Source organism: Macrosteles quadrilineatus, unplaced genomic scaffold (assembly GCF_028750875.1).
Source record: "Macrosteles quadrilineatus isolate MER2022 unplaced genomic scaffold, UCM_ALF_1.0 Scaffold_6__1_contigs__length_79288215, whole genome shotgun sequence".
NCBI lineage: Eukaryota > Metazoa > Arthropoda > Insecta > Hemiptera > Cicadellidae > Macrosteles > Macrosteles quadrilineatus.
In genome coordinates, this window is record NW_026542599.1 from 53,938,058 (window position 1) to 53,956,756 (window position 18,699).

An 18,699-nucleotide genomic window follows, 5' to 3' on the forward strand; every position below is an offset into this window, starting at 1 on the left:
AGGAGGAACGATTTGGATCTTCTTATTTAATCCATCTACCGTATATTATTATAAGAATTGGTTGGATTTCTGCGTGCAGCAAAGCGACTCCTAAATATTTATTTTATAGGCATATTGGGTATCAATTTAGAGCTGTTATCCTCTAGATGAGCCTTTTGCGGGTTTGGATGATATTCCAGTAAAAGCCCTTCGTCCTAAAGGTTTTTAAAATTGCATAGTTTGTGCTGAATTCTGTTCTCAATCATACAAGTTTATTTATTTATTTACTACAAAATAGATGGCCAGGATACAATTTTGTTTACATCCATACGAAAATAGGGTTATCTGTAGTTGGTAAAGTGTCAGTGAATTCAAGTAAAATGTTGTAACTTTATTTGTATAAAATGTGAAGAAGAAAATGACTGACGTTGGATTTTGTGTTGTGATTATGTATTTTTCATAGTATGTTTTATTAATGGTTTAGGGAATTCAATAAAATATTGTAATGTTAATAGTCTAAAATGTAAAGAAGACTTCGGTTAGATTTTGTGTTTTCACAGTATGTTCCATTAGTACTAGTAATTTTTCTAAGATACTTTGAAGAGATCGCACTCGCAATGCAAATAATAGGAATATGATGAGAAATAATCGTGTTCACCCTTATCAACTAACTATATATCATATATAGTCACGAAGTAACGCAGGTTGCTTATAACATTAAAATAGATTATCTCTTTATTAAAAAAAAAATTTAAATGTGCCTATGTTGTTCAGTAGAAAGACTTTATGGTGTTTGTATAAAAATGTATTCTGCAGAGTGAATCAATGAAATAATTATAAAAACATCAAAGACCTGACTTGGTGAGGAGCATGTCATTCAAAACAATTGAGCTGCTTTTAAATAACGTTTGCTTTAACTAATTTAATTTACTTACGTAATCTTGAAGTGAAAGAAGAAAAGATAAATTCAATTTATATGCTAATTCTTAGAGTAAGAAGAGCTAAACAAACTAATACCAATGTATTAAAAATTATTCAAATTTATTTTCAAATGTTGTGCAAATTGAAATGGAATATTTTATGAATTTTCCAGTTTTGTAAACTGCATCTTCCACCAAGGCCTTGAGAGAAAAATAATCAATGAACAAAACCAAAAATAAATCATAACAATACAACATTGAAACTCTGACAAATCTGATCTATTATCCAGCAGTCAATGGCGACTTTCACATCTAATTCCCTCACAAAATATAGCCTATCGTTCTAGCAAAGCAAAGTTGAGTTCTTTCAAACTAGTGTAGAAGCTTGGAATGCCAAACGAATCAAAATCTGATTTGAATGCATCCATCATCGAATCATGAAAGCAAAAGCAAGTCATGGAGAAATTGCGAACGAGTCGGATCTGGCGACGGCATTAATCAAGAACCTGAATACCAAACGAAACCAAACCTGAAAGTTCGGTTCGACCTCATCCGATGTGGATGTATCCTCTTGTATTTACACTGTTAGGATTTTATCCTGAAGTGGGATATTTTTGCAAAAGGAGGGATAAAACGACATTCTTTGCATGATTCATCATAAAAACTACAGTCAGTTTGAATTTCGATTCAAGAAAGTGGATGAATGGGTTTACGCCAGTAAATGGCCACTTAAGGAAATAAACTACTACAACTTCGAATTTTCTTCTACAAAGTGAAATATTTATCCATCTTTTAAAAGATTCAGTGTGTGTAAATTATCGAAACCCCGTTGAAGGAACTTAATAGAATGTTTAATTGATAAAAGGAAGAGAGTACCCCTACACAAAACACACGCCTCCAAACTTATGTTCACAAAGACTATTTAGGTTTGCAGCTCCAAGAAGCAAAACAATTGATTAAATGTTTGAAGCTACAAAAACTAAGTTAATAAATTTAGCACTTTTAGCCTATCATCTCATAATATTACATGATATATATTTTTTATTATTATATTATAATGGTAGATAGTCAATCTCCTCCTCACGATAAAATCAGTCTAGTTTGCAAACTAATTTGGATTTATGTTGCTTTATATCAACCTTGAACAGATCGGTAATTATTACGAGAGTTATCCAACTAGAACACATTTTACGAACCATGTTGTTTTGGCATCTGGAGTTTAATGCTAAGTACACTTCCTGACCTAGGTCTTACCTTGATGACTACGTCCTAATAAGGAAATTTGCAAATTTTCCGTAACCAAAAACTGTGGTTAGTAACAAACAATGGACCAAATTGGGATTAAGGGACCAATTCAGAGGAGACTTAGGATCAATTTATTTCATACGGCGAATCGAGGACTTAAATGGTATTTGCAAGGGCTTGGTGCGATACCTCACCATGTTTTAGTCGGTGAGTCACATGGGTTGGTAGCAGCAATGTCACCCCATGACCTTAGGAGAAAGTAAGGTCTTCTCAAGTAGGTTGAATCTGAACAGGTGCTATATGACTCTCACCCACTTCGTTTGTTTTGGGTTCGACTGAAGAATTTTTGGTCGAAACAAGTTTCATTTCTTGGGTCATTCCAAGTAGATCTTTGGCAATTTCCATTTGAGAATATTATGATTGAGGTGTTTTAATAAGAAATCGTCCATTTATCTACATGTAATATCCAGAACTAGGATAATGTTGGCATTAGGTTACTTGAAAACGGGAGGAGTTTTCTTACATCTCGAAACGGTGTGGTAAAAACGATTAGCATTGAAAAAGTGCATTATATCTCAAACTAAAACCGGAAATAAATCGTTTTGCGTACATTCGGTAGGGAACGAATCGAATGTATATATTACACACGAGTATTCCAAGAAAAAAAAATAAAATTAAGTATACATAATTTTTAAAAGTTTAATTTTAAACCAGGAGGCAAAATTAAGCTTTTGCAAGAGCTATTTATTTCACAGTTGGCAAAAGATTATGCTATCAAGCTGAAAAATGTCAATAGACAGTTGGCCAAAGAACAAATCATTGATGTGTTAGGTACTTGCAAGACAACTTCAAAAATTCAAATGGCGAGAATGAAGTGCCTGAGTAGATGAAACCTCCTGAATTGCGGGTTGAGTGATAATTTGTTTGGGTTTAAATAAATGAATAAATAAAGAGATTTACAATGACTATTACATAACACATGTGCTATTAAAAGTTCAAATCTGAATGAAAAAAAAAATTAAAACAGAATAAAAATACTTCCAAGTTACTCCCGACTTTAACAGAATTATTGTTTGGTTATAAATGTATTCTGCAAGTGAATTGTTTATCCTAGTTGATCCCCGCTTCCTTCTCTCCTACAGGAGAAAGTCTTGCCCTCAGGACTCTTTTCTCCCGGTCACAACTAGACTAGGGTATGGGTATGGTTGGCAACGGGTTGGGTTGTGATATAGGAGGATAGTTATCAACATTGCGATCGTAGTCTCTTCTCAGGTGGCATACTAGTAGTCTGCTTGTAAAGGTTTTCTTCATTTCTTCGGATTTTGAATTCGATTCACCTGGCTTGTATGAGTAACCGGATAATTACCGAATGATGCACATAATTTACATAAATTTTAACTATTCAATGATCATAATATGACAGTTAAAAATAAATAAACAATCAAATGAAATTAAGTTATGCTACTTAGAATACAAATAATTATTTCTTTAGTTTTGAATTTCACATTACGAAACAACACACTTATGAAAGAGGTGCTTGTCGAATAAGAAAATGCCCGGCTATAAGAAAATACAACGTAAAGAAACAATACCAGGGTTTTGGACTTTAACTTCAGTATACCTTCAATTACAGATCCAGAATATCCAAACATCTTAGCAAAAGCACAGAAAACCAACTACTATGCAAAAGTATTGTTACATCTCACGTTCAATAGATGGTGTAATGGGTTTGTCGTGCTAATGATACAGTTGAATACAGTTTAAGGTATAATTTCTGTTCGGTATACGTATGTGTTTTTACGTCTTGTTATTTATTGACAATTCATGTACTTTAACACTATTTTTAAAAAGTAAAACGACCTATTTCCAAACTAATGTTCGTCCTCGAAGACCAAGAATAAGTTTAATGGTCAGAAACGCAATTTTTGTTTACCCTGCATTTGCCTATCACTAAAACATTTTCCAAAATATTATAAGTTTTGATTTCCAGCGTAAGAAGTTTACATACAGTATCCTCAGTCAATGGCTACACCCAACCTTAATATTTTAACAAGTGTAAGTGCATTACAACGTGTTGATTAGTTACCAAGTTCTTCACGTTCAGCTCTAATAAGGAAGGCTTTAACCCAACTAAACAGTAAATAAATGTAGATCACCTCTGAATGTGTTTCTACCCAGTTTTATACCTTATTTTGTTTGCTCAGAAAAGAGGGCCTATAGAACGTTTAAAGACAAATATTGGTTAACAGAAATGTATTGAAGAAATGCAGAAGGAAGAAAGAAAGAAAGAAAGAAAGATAGAAATAAAGAATGATTGAAAGAAAGGAAGAAAGAAAGAAAGAAAGAAAGAAATTGAAGAATTGTCAAACACTTGTTCGAGAGTACAAGAATACTCTTATTATAGTAGCAAAAATCCAATGTTATAACTGAAAAACTGTGTCGGATCTACAAGAACTTCGAGGTTATAGAAAGGACTGGAACTTCTGACATTTGCTCCTTCTCCTCCCACATATCATACTTATCTCTCCCTCTCTCTTCATCTTGATCACTCTCTGTTTCTCCACTTGTCCTTACAATTCCGTTATTCTTGAACCATTACACAGAAGTAGGCATATATTTCTTATTGTGTGATAACGCCAGAAATGTTTCCTGATTTTTTCTTCCAATAAATCAGCTGACAAGAATTTTGGATTTCGGCAGGGCTCGAAACACCGGGTTACGATTTTATCACAATTCACTGATGATTGGCAGGATTTGATCCAGGTTCTTTAGGATTTAAGTTCCGCATTCTGACCAATACGAAGGCAACTCCCATTTGTGTAAAATATAAACAATTTAGTTATAGAGGTATTTTACATTATATAGATAGTTTAAGAAACTACATTTTAAAAGACTCTTTGCTGTATTTTCAATCGTCCAGATAACAACACCACTGTTATAATTGGACGAGTTTTTGACTTTTTACAATTTTTTTAACTTTGAGTTTTGATTAAATAAATATTTTTGATATCCTAAAACGGTAAAGCAAGGACCTCTAAATGTAATCTCCACCTCCGCTTACCTTGACCAATAAAAAACTTTCTAATTTTATCACCTGCAATCCGTCTTTCCTTTCTTCTTTCCTCCAGGCTGCTTTACGATGGATTTCACGCTAGAATGGCAATTGATGAAATACGATAGTATTTAACCAAGAGTGAAATATCTTCGAGATCGCTCAAACTATTGAAATTAAGATAGCTATTTCTCGTGGAAGAAATTATGATTTCCCGAACCAATAAATGAAAATAAAGATAAATTTCATTCAATCTAGTAGATGGTTCAATAGAAACATATAAAAATAATAGAAATGAAATGCAAATGTAAAAGAAAATGTAAGCACTGTAAGTACTGTAAATTCACGCCATATCAATAGTGAAAAATTGAGACCAAACAATATTTACTTTCAAAAAGCTCAATGAAAGCTTCAAAACTTTGAAGGAAGTTCGGGCGAAGAGGACTAATATGACTTAAGTGGTTCGGATGCACGATCTGCATTCTACATGATCTTTTCTGTTAAATTTAAGCTCAGTGGATTTATTAGTTTTTGCGTTTACCGGGAACTAACATACCTACATCACAGGAGAAATATTCAGACGGTCTATGTCTCACTATTGATTCTGTACAGAAGATATATGATTTCATTTATAATTAAAATGCATTTAACTATCGTGATTGTTTATCATTGTTAACGCAAGACACCCTCCTATTTCCCTTACCCAACCCAAGTAGCCATTCGTCACTCAACACTCAACTGAAAAAATATTATAATCACCCGGTTACTTTCTTGGAGTCCAAATTGTTTTAAACAGTGAAAGTGGCTACCCGAGATGAAAGATGAAAGTGTTGAAGTTCCAATGAAGAAACTGACGTGTGTAATTAGTTATTAGTTTGCCAAGCCTTGTAGAGACGTCTTGTTGTTCAGTCAGCAAACCGAGCATGGCAATAAAGTGATGAAAGTTTGCACGCATATCAAACACGCATTCACTCTCCCGATTGAAATGTTTACACTTAATGCACGAGAAGAATCGTGTATCGTCTTAATTACGACGCATTCCGTTTAACTTTACCTTTCCGCGCAGTTCTTGTGGAAATTGAGTAAATATGTACGTCATTTAATGCACACCGTTGATTTTGAATGGTGAAGTTGAAGTGAAGCTTTAATTGAACTGTTGATGATACAGCTGTATTTTTCTTTTTGATTTTTTAGTGTGATATTTGATTAGGAGAAAATGCAGGGTAGACTATTTGACGGGGTATTAAATTTTGAACACCTTAAATAACCAAGAAATAATGCAATCTGTACACACTTTATTCACGAAGGGAATAAGAAAAACACTTTTACAATTGCATTCGAATAGCTGCAGCTTATGCCATATAAATGGGATGAAAACATAAGTATCCAATTTGACTGCGAAACGATAGACAGCGGTAACTAACATTTCATAAAGTACGTCAGACTCTCATTAGATTTACCTTAAATAAAATAGCCGAACATTTTAAGTGTCTCATCCCTAATATCTACAGCAAAAAAAAAACAAAAAACAATGTATTTCTTTAGGAGAGGTTGAAAGACCAATCGATGCATTTTCGAGATCAGTGTGGACATACAAGTTTAATGTAGGCTCTGTATCTTGGAATCAAAGTGGTATTTAGTTCAAACAATAGTGACTGTCGTGATTTGAGCTTGGACCTTCAGGACAGTTCCTGTTCTTTAAACATTCAACCAATCCCTTCAAGCAAAGGTGACTGTAACAAATACAGATTAACCAATAAAAATATTTTTTGAACCAAGCAAACTAAAATATACCTAACTCTTGCTGCACATGAATTCCTGAATAGCCCTTTGATTCATACTAAGAAACCAAAATGTCCGACAACTCTATACGTCTACAAGGCCAGTAATTAACGGATACGCCACGGAGCAACACGCACGTTAGAAAGCTCTGGTTACCGTTTGACCCTGACTGCACCGAAGGTAAAAGCTACAGGCCAATTCGCGGCTGAGGCGAGAAACAAGAAAAACGTGCTGATTCAGAATTACGCGGCTTTCTAATTGCGAAGCCCAAAACGGGGCTAGTTGGCCAAAACAAGCCCTTTTTGGCGCAACGCATGACGGTTACGTTTTTTACTTTCTCCGTGAGATGTAGATTCTTACCGAAGTAGACATCCCATGAGCAGATGTAGCCAAATTCTTATTCAAATGGAAGAGTCCCTCACAGAATGTGCTACTATATAAACTTCTATTTCCTCACACATATTTTGTTAATGTGATAGTTGATGGTGTAGTTTGTCATGTCAATGTGACTTGGTTAGCAGGTTGGAATGCTCCACAAAAACCAGTCATTTACTGAATCACACTGTGTCTATGGCTAAATTCAGCTCCTTTCTTTTCTATCCCAAAACTAACCACAACTTTTATTGGTAAATGGGATAAGGATGTCCTGAAGTCTGCATTAGTAACGTAAACATTATACGAAATGAGTAACTTTACGCCCTAGTGATGAAATATACTATTCCCTCATCTATGGTAGCAAACCTAAGTACTCGTTAAACCTAACATTTTGAATAGTAAATCAATTGAAAATTCAATCGGGCAAATTTAAATTCGCTCAGTCTGCAGGTTTGCTGCGGCGGCAGTGCAGTGTAGTGTTGTAGAGGTTTGCTAGTCACCGCTACGTGACGCGGATAACGCAGATATTGTCCCGACCGTCACGTTACGCAGTCTGGGCACCGGCTCGGGTTACAACACTGGTAATGACCACCATCCGTATATTATGTAGAAGCCGTCATGAATACAACTAGCAGCACTGTTGTAAATATGAATACGAACGTGTTTCAATTAATATTTTTTGTGTTTATCGGAAACTAGTCATTTTGTCTTGCAGATCGTCCTATTTGTTTAAGCTTTTTAAAAATAAATTTGTTTACCTATTTTGAAAGGGAATCCAAACTCAGGTTATGTTACTGTCTAACTCCGAACTTTGGTTAGAATCCATCACTTATTGTCTAATCATCATCATCAAATTAGATGGGAGCCATTTTTCAAACCTAGTGAAGTTTAGACAATGTTGTTGACCAAAATTAATACGAAATAATTCTTGGGTGAAATGCTTGATTTACTGAACTGAAATACTGAAAAATAATTAATACGCTACAAACTCCTTTGACCGCTGAAGGACTTGTATGATGTGTCCCCGTTAAGTTTGTTTACTTCTGGCCGACCCACTGTGTAGTGTGTGTGTGTGTGTGTGTGTGGGCGGAAGTCATTAACACCGACTACTCACACTACGTTATCGGACAAGACGGCTATTATCGCCAACACCATTCACAAGTGAGGAAGTTCGGTGAACAATCACGTGAGCTTGTAACTGGGTCGTGTCATTTCGAAGGTGAAATGCTTTTCAATTTCATCAGCTAAAATTGACTTAGATACTGTACGAGCACACATCTTGTACTTGGGATGGAACAGCTGCAGCTTAACTACAGAGAAAATGGTAGAATGAGCATACATGTAGCGGGGTACAGTGTAGATATATTGCATTTGGGTAAAACGTAAAACTGTAGACATCCATCCCCCCCTCAGTATTGTCATAGATAAAACATACTCCCTTAGAAGATGTCTCATCCTTATGGAACAAATGAAATCAATTTTATTGTTAGTTCTGTACTGTGCACTGTAGAGGTCGTGTTTTGTTTACAATTAGTATTTTTTTTTTCAGTCATTTAAAACCCTATAACCAAATAAAACGATGTAATCATAAACAATCTAGTTCAAACAGTAAAGCACAAATCGTGAGACCTTAACTTAAAAATTAATTAATTTAAAATTAATTAATATTAAAATTAAGTAACCCTAAAATAATAAAACAAAATTTCGTCATCACAAGCGATCAGTGTTACCGGGCATAAACTAGACACTATAAACGAGCTTCAACATTTACAAGTGGATGAGAAGTCTACTTGGTATGGCTTGGTTTAAAGTTATAAACAACTGAAATCAGTAGGCCTAATTGGCATTAGCAGACTCTGTGGTATGTTCAATGTTCAATTCAAATACGCTTACCATTTATAATGTATAACAAACTTAAAGTAACACAGGGGAATAGGAAGTCTATTTTTACTAAGCCAAAAATCAAACTTCCTCCCTTAAAGAAGTAACATCATTATGGACCAGATGAAGATGATTTTGAGGTTTTACAGTTCCGCCGGGGCACTTTCTATCCAACTAATTTTAAGCTGAAAGTATGTTATAAAATAAATGACTCGGCTTGAGTGGAAACAAATATTTTTCTATTTCACCAAAATTTACATCAACACTAATGACTTTACACCATTGACTACAGGTATATATAGTCAATGCTTTACACCGACCTATACGGAATCTCACATACCAGAGCTCCTGTAGCTATTGTGATGGTAAAGTATGCAAAATAAAACTGTTGAAGTGGAACATGTGGAGTATTTTTAAATTGTGGGAATATTTCGACGATTATGAAACTACAGTTCTTTAATTTTGTGCTTAGTAGCGTTTTAGAATAACTGTTTAAAAGAAAGTGGCAAATAATACTTGAAACAAACCTCTAAAGTAAAATGAAGGTTCAGTTCAAGTGACGAATTAATCTAAATCTCGCAATTAATTGTTTAAGTAGTTTTCAGAGAAAGGCTAATCACTGAGAAATGCACATTATGCCAGCACACGCCAAAACAATGTTTCCAACTTTTTCATAAGAATTGTTCAGTTATTGGGTCATATCCTGTAGGTTCTGACGTTAGGATTGAGTAATCCTGTTTTGTCATAGTGCAGCAAAATCAGCTGTTTTATACACGAGTGTAAGGTAATGAAGTTGAAGTTCAGCACTTAGAATCTGAAGAAAATCAATTAGCTGTACAGTTTCTCGTAAATTTCGACTGAGACAGGCCTATTAGCTAAGCTAAAATCGTTTGCTTTATCTATGGTTTAATTGGGGCAGTGTATGTATACTTTATCTTTTACCTCTTTATGGTAAAACGTATGCTGTACACTTAACTCTTAATGATGAAAACTGAGAACATTTTTATAACCTAATCATGTAACCCATAACTTGGACAACTTCGTCAACTTACCAATGCCGGCCAGACAAAACTTTGGTTTTTGGTTACTAATTCAAGGTAAATGTACTGAATTAAGAAGACCAACTGACAAACTTCCAAATATGACTCGAACAATGGATCTTTGTTACTGATTCGGCAGGACAAAGAAGGTGTATTCTTCTTGTCGATTCTCCAGACAATCATTCTGGAGACGCTCGACTGGCCAGGACGCGGCTGATCCTGGATTTACAGGAAACATCCGCTGGACAATATCCAATCTTCCTGGGCGATCGATCGAGAAGAACCGTGTGTGACCTTACAGTTCGTGAAAGTGTTCGTCGAAAATGTTCAAAAGTGTAGAAAACTGTACTATTTAAAGGAAAGTGTAAGAAATATGTAGCCTAATACTGCTACAATCATTAAGAAACTTCTAGAGACCTTAAGAATTGCTATACAACTCAAGAAGCTGCTAGAAACCGCAATGGAATTCTAGACGTAAGAGTGTAAAACCAATAAGCAACTGTTAACTGTAAAAAAGTGTAGGGAACTCTTTGAGTAACTGCTAGAAATCGAAAGAATCCTCTAGATCAAATTAATTACTTAGAAAAATATTAATTCTGTGAAAGGTACAATTAATAATGGAGAACTGATTATTGCCGTACCTTGGTTTATTAAAAAATCCAAGAAAATAGTTCCGTCCGATTACAATTAATTATTCCTATAGTTTGACATTTTGAATTGAATTTATCCGAAGTTAAGTGGTTGTTATATTTTAATTCTTTTATTTGTCTGAGGTAAGTATATTATATAAATGTTTATTGTTGCCTAACTTACCAGATACCAGTATTTTAGTCAAACCTGAATTCACGACAAAACTATTACAAACAGCCTTCGCACGAAACCAGCCCAAACAGCGAATGTCCACCCACGTTTCAAATAGTAACAATACTTAATTAGGTGTCGGTAATGCAGATCAACTCAAGGACGTCGATAACAAGGGAGCGGACCCGCGGGTCATAATTGACCTTTGGCTGCGTTTGGGTGGGCGGGTCCTCGGGTCCGCTCAGCAGCGGCCGAATTTGGAGTTGCACCGCGTACAAACGGTAAACAATGCCATGTGCTTGCAAGAGGACCGTTTTCGAGAATTATTTATATGTCTATTAAGCTAGGACTAATATTTGGCTCTGATTAGAGAAAGATTTCCATTATAAAGTTATAGTTGTATTTAAAACGTGGATTAGGAAAACTAAATTTGGTTATGATTACCGACTGAATATGCTGATGTAAACTACAGTACCGATTTATTGCCGTATACACCAACTTTAAGCCAACTTATTGTAGACTTAGTATAATTTATACAAAACTAACAATTATGTTAGTCAAAGAGAGAAAATGTTAATGTTACAGCAGCTCACACTACTTGTGGTTTATTCAGTTCATTCAACTACCCTCTATTGAATAAAGAAATAGTCTATAGCTGTTCCTTGTAGGTGATATGTCTTTTCTTGTAAACCAAAGCTATAAGGGTTCGTTCAAAGCTAGTAGCTTTTTTCATGGATCGAAACTAGAACATGTCCTGATCATTGGACTTTCAATAAATATTTCTGGATAAAGAAAAGGAAACTCTGACAATCGATAAATATAGAATCATCACGATAGACCTCACTCGTCCCTCCTTCCATTCATAAATTTGGAATAAAACACGCCTATTTTAAAGTCTAAACGTTTTATGAATTCTGAAATACTGAACAGGAAAACGTCGCCTAAAGACAAACAATCACAAAAATATAGGCGTACATTAAAATTATCCTCTACATAAATAAAAAGCTAAATAAAGACGATAAATCTAAAATGAAGTTCATGAATCCATAAAAGAATTCATTTTATACAATGAAGAACAATCCGAGTCGACCAACAACTACAGTATCTCTACCGCAATCTCTAGAGCAGAGTTGAAGGTGACTAGAAACTAGGATTATACCACCTGGGTCACCCGGCCATAGCTATTCCATTGTTGCTGAGAGAACTAGCTTTTGTGTCAGGAAGATTCTCTTTCCCTCATTCAGAGAGGAACTTTCGGTCTGCTAAAATACCGCCGCATAAAAATGCCTCGAGTTTCTAGTAGTTTGCTTTCCAGGAGTTCGTAGGTTTGGGCCTTTCTCCTATCGGTAAATCGTGAAGGCATAGAAGAAGAAACAACGACGACTTGGAAGTAAAAACGGTAGGATTAGTTGATAGAGTCCAGGTTTTGATCCCGACTGTCCTTGATCATTGTGATTGTGAATAAATGGTCCTGTCTGGGGAACTAGAGGTTTTAGCTAACAAAAAAGGGCTACACAAGTACAGTAGAACTTTGATAACAATACTCTCATGGGGATTATAAAATAAGTCTGCTTACCAAGGTTGACTTCTTATTGAGGTTTGCAATAACATGTGTTTAGAGGTAAAATAAATTCAAGGGGATTTGAAAAATACACTTGTTATCAAGAGTGACTTGTTATCGAGGGTCTTCTTATCGAGGTTCCACTGTAATTTCATTCCCCCCGCCTTCTGTCTTCTACCTCTAGTGTTGTATACAGCACGATTACAGTTGAAACATCGCAATTAAGGTCCTTATTTACGGCAAAGATGAAAATCCCTACTGTCATGAAAACACCGCGAAACGCCGATTAATAATTACCACGTTCCCAACAATGCACCACAAAATAAACTCTTTGTTCTACTCTAACCTTAATTCTGGACGAACAGGAATTGTACATTTTGTTCAACATTTATTAGAACCACGCTTTAAAAGAGCGATCTCCCACGACGTTCCCCTCAGTCACAGTCCCAGACGCAAACGCAGACAAAAAAAGTTCAATAATATTTTGAGACGCAACATTAACTAACAGTGGTAAAACAGCCATTAACCTCGAGACATCTGAATAAGCACGTGCAGTCTGGTTATTACGGCATTTCAAACACGTCAAACAATGAGTCGTAAACACTCGGTGGCAGCTGCGAGGCTTGATAGCGACAGGAAAAATGTAATAGAATCTAGCGGTCTTTGAGCATTGATTATATATATATTGACATGTATGGTCAGTGTTAAGTATCACTCATACGATTGAAACGTACTTCAAGATTTATCATCGTTTAATTCTTTCCGGTGTATGCCAGAGAACACTCAGTTATTTACAATTAAGGGCGTCTATTGTTAATTACGTTTGATAAAATTCTAAACGAGTCTATTGTAAACGATCGCCTGTTCCCCAATATTAGGCTTCAACCAAAAAGTAAAAAATATTTGGTTTTACATTACCTTTATCAGTTCCAAAAACTGAACTTTTGCAACTGATAAAGGTAATGTAAAACCAAATATTTGATATATTACAGTTCCGGTGCTACAACAATGTATTTCAAAAAGTAAAGTACAAAACGTAAAATGTTGAGAAAAAAAGAGAAACACATTTGACCCAACACGAAACATGCGTCAAAAACAGGCTTCAAATTTTACGATAAGGTTATGTCTATGTCTACAATTCAAAGTCAATGATGAAACTCACTGCATAATGGATTTCTAATCCCTATGTATCAACTTAAACCAATTTTTAGGTATGTTTCTTTCTAGTTTATTTATGAGGATGTGTGGTTTTAAATAGACTACGTATTTTTATCTAACTAAATTTGTGTAAGTAAAATACATTATGTGTGTACCGAAAACATACATCTTCTCAAAGCCAAATTGGTTAATGCTGTGAGTAACAGCGAAGTATTCAAACTTTTGTATACTGCAAAGATGTTTTTGTTTCTTGTTCAGAGGGCTCCATCATATCCTATCCTATAACGTAGGTCTGCTATCCAAAGTATTGTTGAAAGTATGTTTTCTGTGTTGAAAGGTTATGTGTACTGGGAGGGACTGACTCAGTTACTGTTTCTTGAGCTAATCGCGATTTTCCCGGTAGCTGGTAGCTGTCTGTGTAGAGTGTTCAGATAATCAGAGCTTGACCACAACCACAAGTTTCACTTTCAGATAACAGTTACCACTGTGGCTCTGTCATGGTCAGTAACCGCGTCGTCATCGTAACTCTAAATAACGATTGCCCTTTACGAGATTTACCTGGTACAATACACAAGCACATGTTTATTCGAAATACATTGAGTGGAAGTGCATTTTCCACATTGAACATAAACGTTATCAGCAATCTGACACACACTTTCGCCAATATTGGGAGAAGCCCAGAACCTTTATCATGGGTGATGGGTAAATGGCGGGACTGGTGGGTAATTATGATTTTCTACAGGAAAAATCAAAGAAAGATATTACAAAAACCTTAGCTCTTTTATTTTTACAGCTATTTAATTGTACCATTTTGCTAAGAGTTCGAAGGACTATAACAAATTAAAATTTAATAAAAATCGTTCGGGCCGTTTTCTTGAAAATATACTATTTTTCTGTCATTTTATAGGGTTTAATGAAAAATATTATAAAATCAAAATTGGACCACAGGTGTGTTGGTATGCATCCACACACACAGACATCACTTCGAAAACCACTTTTTATTCAGGGGGGTCCCCTAAACGAATTTATTCACCAAACACTCAAACTCGATAATTTTGACAAAAACAATTGTCTAATTTCCCTATACAGGTACGTAGAGGGGGAGAAATTAAAATAGTTTTGAACCATCTTATTCTGTTAAATATACTTAAAAATGCCATTTTCTGCCTGAACTGTTAATGCCGGTTTTATTCTAGAAGTTCAACAGAGAATAGGTCGCTAACAAATTGCTGAAACCAACGATTTATTAGACATCTGTGAGGATCAACTTCTGCCAGTCTTTCACGCAAAATAACACCATTCAAGTTTCTAAAGCTTATTTACATTTCTTTAATTAGATTTTCAGATAATTGATACATACCACGTATGGTTTTATAATAGTTTATGAAAAACCAATGTAACTGCTATTGACTATTTTTTTACTATTTTTAAATGGCGAAATGACAAGAAATGAGAGTAAAAACTAAAAATGAAAACCCACCCAATATAGGCCTACTGTGCGAACAGAAACATGACTTTAAATTGTGTTTAATCGATGGAAAGTGAAAAATCTTAAAGAGAATAAAGAACCGAATCACTATCCCGGATTTATAGTCTAGCAAAGGTCACAGTAACTTTTATTTATCAATACTAATATCTTTGACTATTGATACAACTTCAATAACCAATAGTCAATGGCAATCGCTTAAAACATACAAGACTAATTAATGTAACAGGTGTCATTATAGTCACTAAGCCAGCTGGCTAAAAAGCATATCATGATTATAGTAGTATCATTTAATAAAAAATAAAAAATAAACACCATACGTTTACCGCACCGGTGCTACAAAACACTAAAACACCAATAAAAAATAAAGAAATAATGTTTACAATTAGATTAATGATAAATTAGTCATACGCTTGTTTGGATCGCAATATCCATTATGTACTGTATTTGACACTCAATGAAAGAGCGGATTTGCAGAATTGTACTGCCAGTGTAGATAATGAACATCGTGTAAGAAATTACACTTTCCCTTGACTAACCCAGATACTGCAGTAATCGACAGCTGATGGTCAGCTGATGAATATTTACAACAGAATGTATCATGAGGAAGTAACATGCATCATTGCTAATTTTGGAATGTTTTGTACCGTACAGACAATTTACAATTAAAAAAGAGATTATATCAATGCTAATTAAAATACAATATTACAATGCACCGTAGTGTGTGAACGATTTCTGATAAGAAAAAAAAACAATTAGAAGTTGCAATTCACCAATAAATTTTGTCAATGAACGAAATGAAGTAATTGCCTTTGTTAAGTTTATCTCTATAGTAAAAAGTAAATTACGAATGGGTATGTATAATTATTAACGAGAACAGAATATTTGCCGAGCTCTTGTGATAAGCTAAACTACTTACTATATGTGTACTACAACTATACTAACAACGTTACTCAATATTATAGGCAGTATAGGATTAATATAGGTTATCCCATCTTGTTAGAATTTTTGAGCACATTGCCATCGGACATTGACTTACTTTTGATGGAAAAAACAAATCGTTTTGGATTTCGAATGTATCAAAAATTAAAAATAAACATCACAAACTTATCACAAACCCCATAGCAGAACAGTGCTTCAGAATTATAGCCACACTCCAAAAGCACATTGACACAAAGACAATGCATGGAGGTTTCTACTTCGACTTATCATTCTTTTCCCAACAATTAAACAACACATTCTAGACCTTAGACCAGGGGCCCATTTCATAATAAAGTACAAACTAATATTATTAGTAAATCAGCTGATCGCCCAATGCAAATCTTATGGAAATGTAACTTGTAGTTTATTATGAAATGGGCCCCAGGTTGCATATTGACATCTTGTCATTGCGTGAAATGTGAAAGGAAAATACAGTACCTAACTTTGTATTAGGCCTACCAACCAAATTGTTAACTAAGACTTTATTTAAATCAGTTTTTGAAAGTTTTATGTTTATGTATTACCGTAGCATGCGGATTTAGAAACAATTACAATCTTGACAAGTTTATGTTCTATGTTAATTATTGCTGTACATATACTTTGACACTATTTAACACAATTAATTAACACTGTAAGTTTACATAATATTTAAGTTATAAGGGTTAATACTTAAAGTATTCGTGGATAATACCGATAACTTATCTATCCCCCCAAAAAAAAAAAATAAAATAATAGAACACATAACAAAGTAACATAAAACATTAAGTTTTTATCTGAAAGCGTGCATTTTAAAACAAGTAAAAGTTGTTGTCTTGTGAGTTTCAATCGATACAAAAAAACCGTACACAAACATCACTACGAAAAGGCACTAAATTTACTGTTTAAAAATCATTGACTGTAGATTGTATCATTTTTGCCTTGATAGGAAACACAAACATTGTTTACTTAGCAGAGCAAGTCCACATCTGTTACTGTTGCACAGTATTGCACACATGTGCTACACAATGTGTTTGTAAAATAAAACGCAAAGCACAATCAAACATAAGACTCACCTTTGGTTAAGCTATCCAATTCAGCGCTCCCAATCCACGGACCAAACAACCTGTTCCAAAAACAAAACAGACGATGCAAACCAGTTCTGATTCGGACACACAAAACGCGGAACACACGGAAAGTTTGGTAAAACACGGATCACTGCTGTTGAACCGATTCAACACACCATAAAAACTGGAACGGTAAAGTTTTAATTGATAAAACTTAAACGTAAACACGACCGCGACAGCAACACGAGCCAGACGACGCTAGCGATAGTTACAGAATGAGCCGACAGAGGGGGGACTGAGGCGACGTTGCCAGATTTCTTCTTCTCTCCAGCGCCTCTACAATCTACCATCCACCGAAGAAAGACTCATTCATTCTAAATTCACCTATCGCCCCTCTCTCTCCTCTTCCAGAAACATTGACTATGGAAGTGTCTGATCAAATGTTTTCACTGTTGGGCATAGGAAGGTAATTATGTGGTAAATAGAAGCAGCTTTGCCTTCTTTTATAGTGTGGAAAAGGTTGTAAAAGCGTAAGGGAGCATATTCTATATACAGCACAGAAACTATATCCATAGACAAGAGAGAAAAAGTATTCTTTTGTCTATGCACAACCGTTCATAGATTTTTTTATTTATTTCAGAGCGAAACCGAGCAGAGTCCAAGGTATGAAATGAAAACCTCAGTAAGATGATATGTTTGCAGTTGTAGTAGACCATGGCGGACGTCAACCTCTAGTGTGGTGTATGACCACTGTCACTGTAATACTAATCTGGTAATGCAAATTCGACGAGTATATCCATGTTTTGTGTAGCTTTGACACTAGATCAGATCAAGCTCATGTAAACATTAAAAGTTCAGAGTCAATGACAATAATGAAAGCTGGTAAACTACATTCAGTTCCAAACAGTTCAAAAGGTTTAAAATTGACTTTACCCAAAATCGAGCGGGTAGGCCCCTAATTTCTTGGTTTTGCATAAATCTTATTTTTGTGTCATTCCTTAGCAAATGTATTTTTATATTTCGACCATTTCAAAACACCAAACCTAAAAAATTTCCTATAAATTCATAAATGAACTACAGTATTATGATAAAGATAAGTATGGGTGTTTTTAACTACTGCATCCGTCTATATTTTTAGGTTTATTCAAAAATATGTTTTGTAAATTAATTGGACCATTTAAAAACACTGAATTTAAATGATTTCCTTATGATGCAGAAATGAACTTTTGATAGAGATTAGTAAACTACTGCATAGTGCATCCATCAGGAAACATACATTCATTTATCATTTAAAAGAACGTGTTTGAAAATATTTTCAAGCTGAATAGATGGTGTGATTGGTGTAATTTGTTTGTCATTTGAAATTAATCGGGAAAATGCCTTTATAGACGCCCA

General features: G+C 34.8%; 1 protein-coding gene across 1 annotated transcript in view; it reads right to left on the reverse strand.

The window, feature by feature from the left end:
- The window catches only part of LOC128996366 (PDZ domain-containing protein 2), a 536,662-nt gene extending 519,107 nt beyond the window's left edge, over nucleotides 1-17,555 (reverse strand). Inside the window, exon 1 of the mRNA XM_054421654.1 lies at nucleotides 17,314-17,555. The gene's annotated coding sequence lies outside the window, so the exon portion shown is untranslated. The remainder of the gene's footprint in view (nucleotides 1-17,313) is intronic.
- Nucleotides 17,556-18,699: the final 1,144 nt, after the last annotated feature.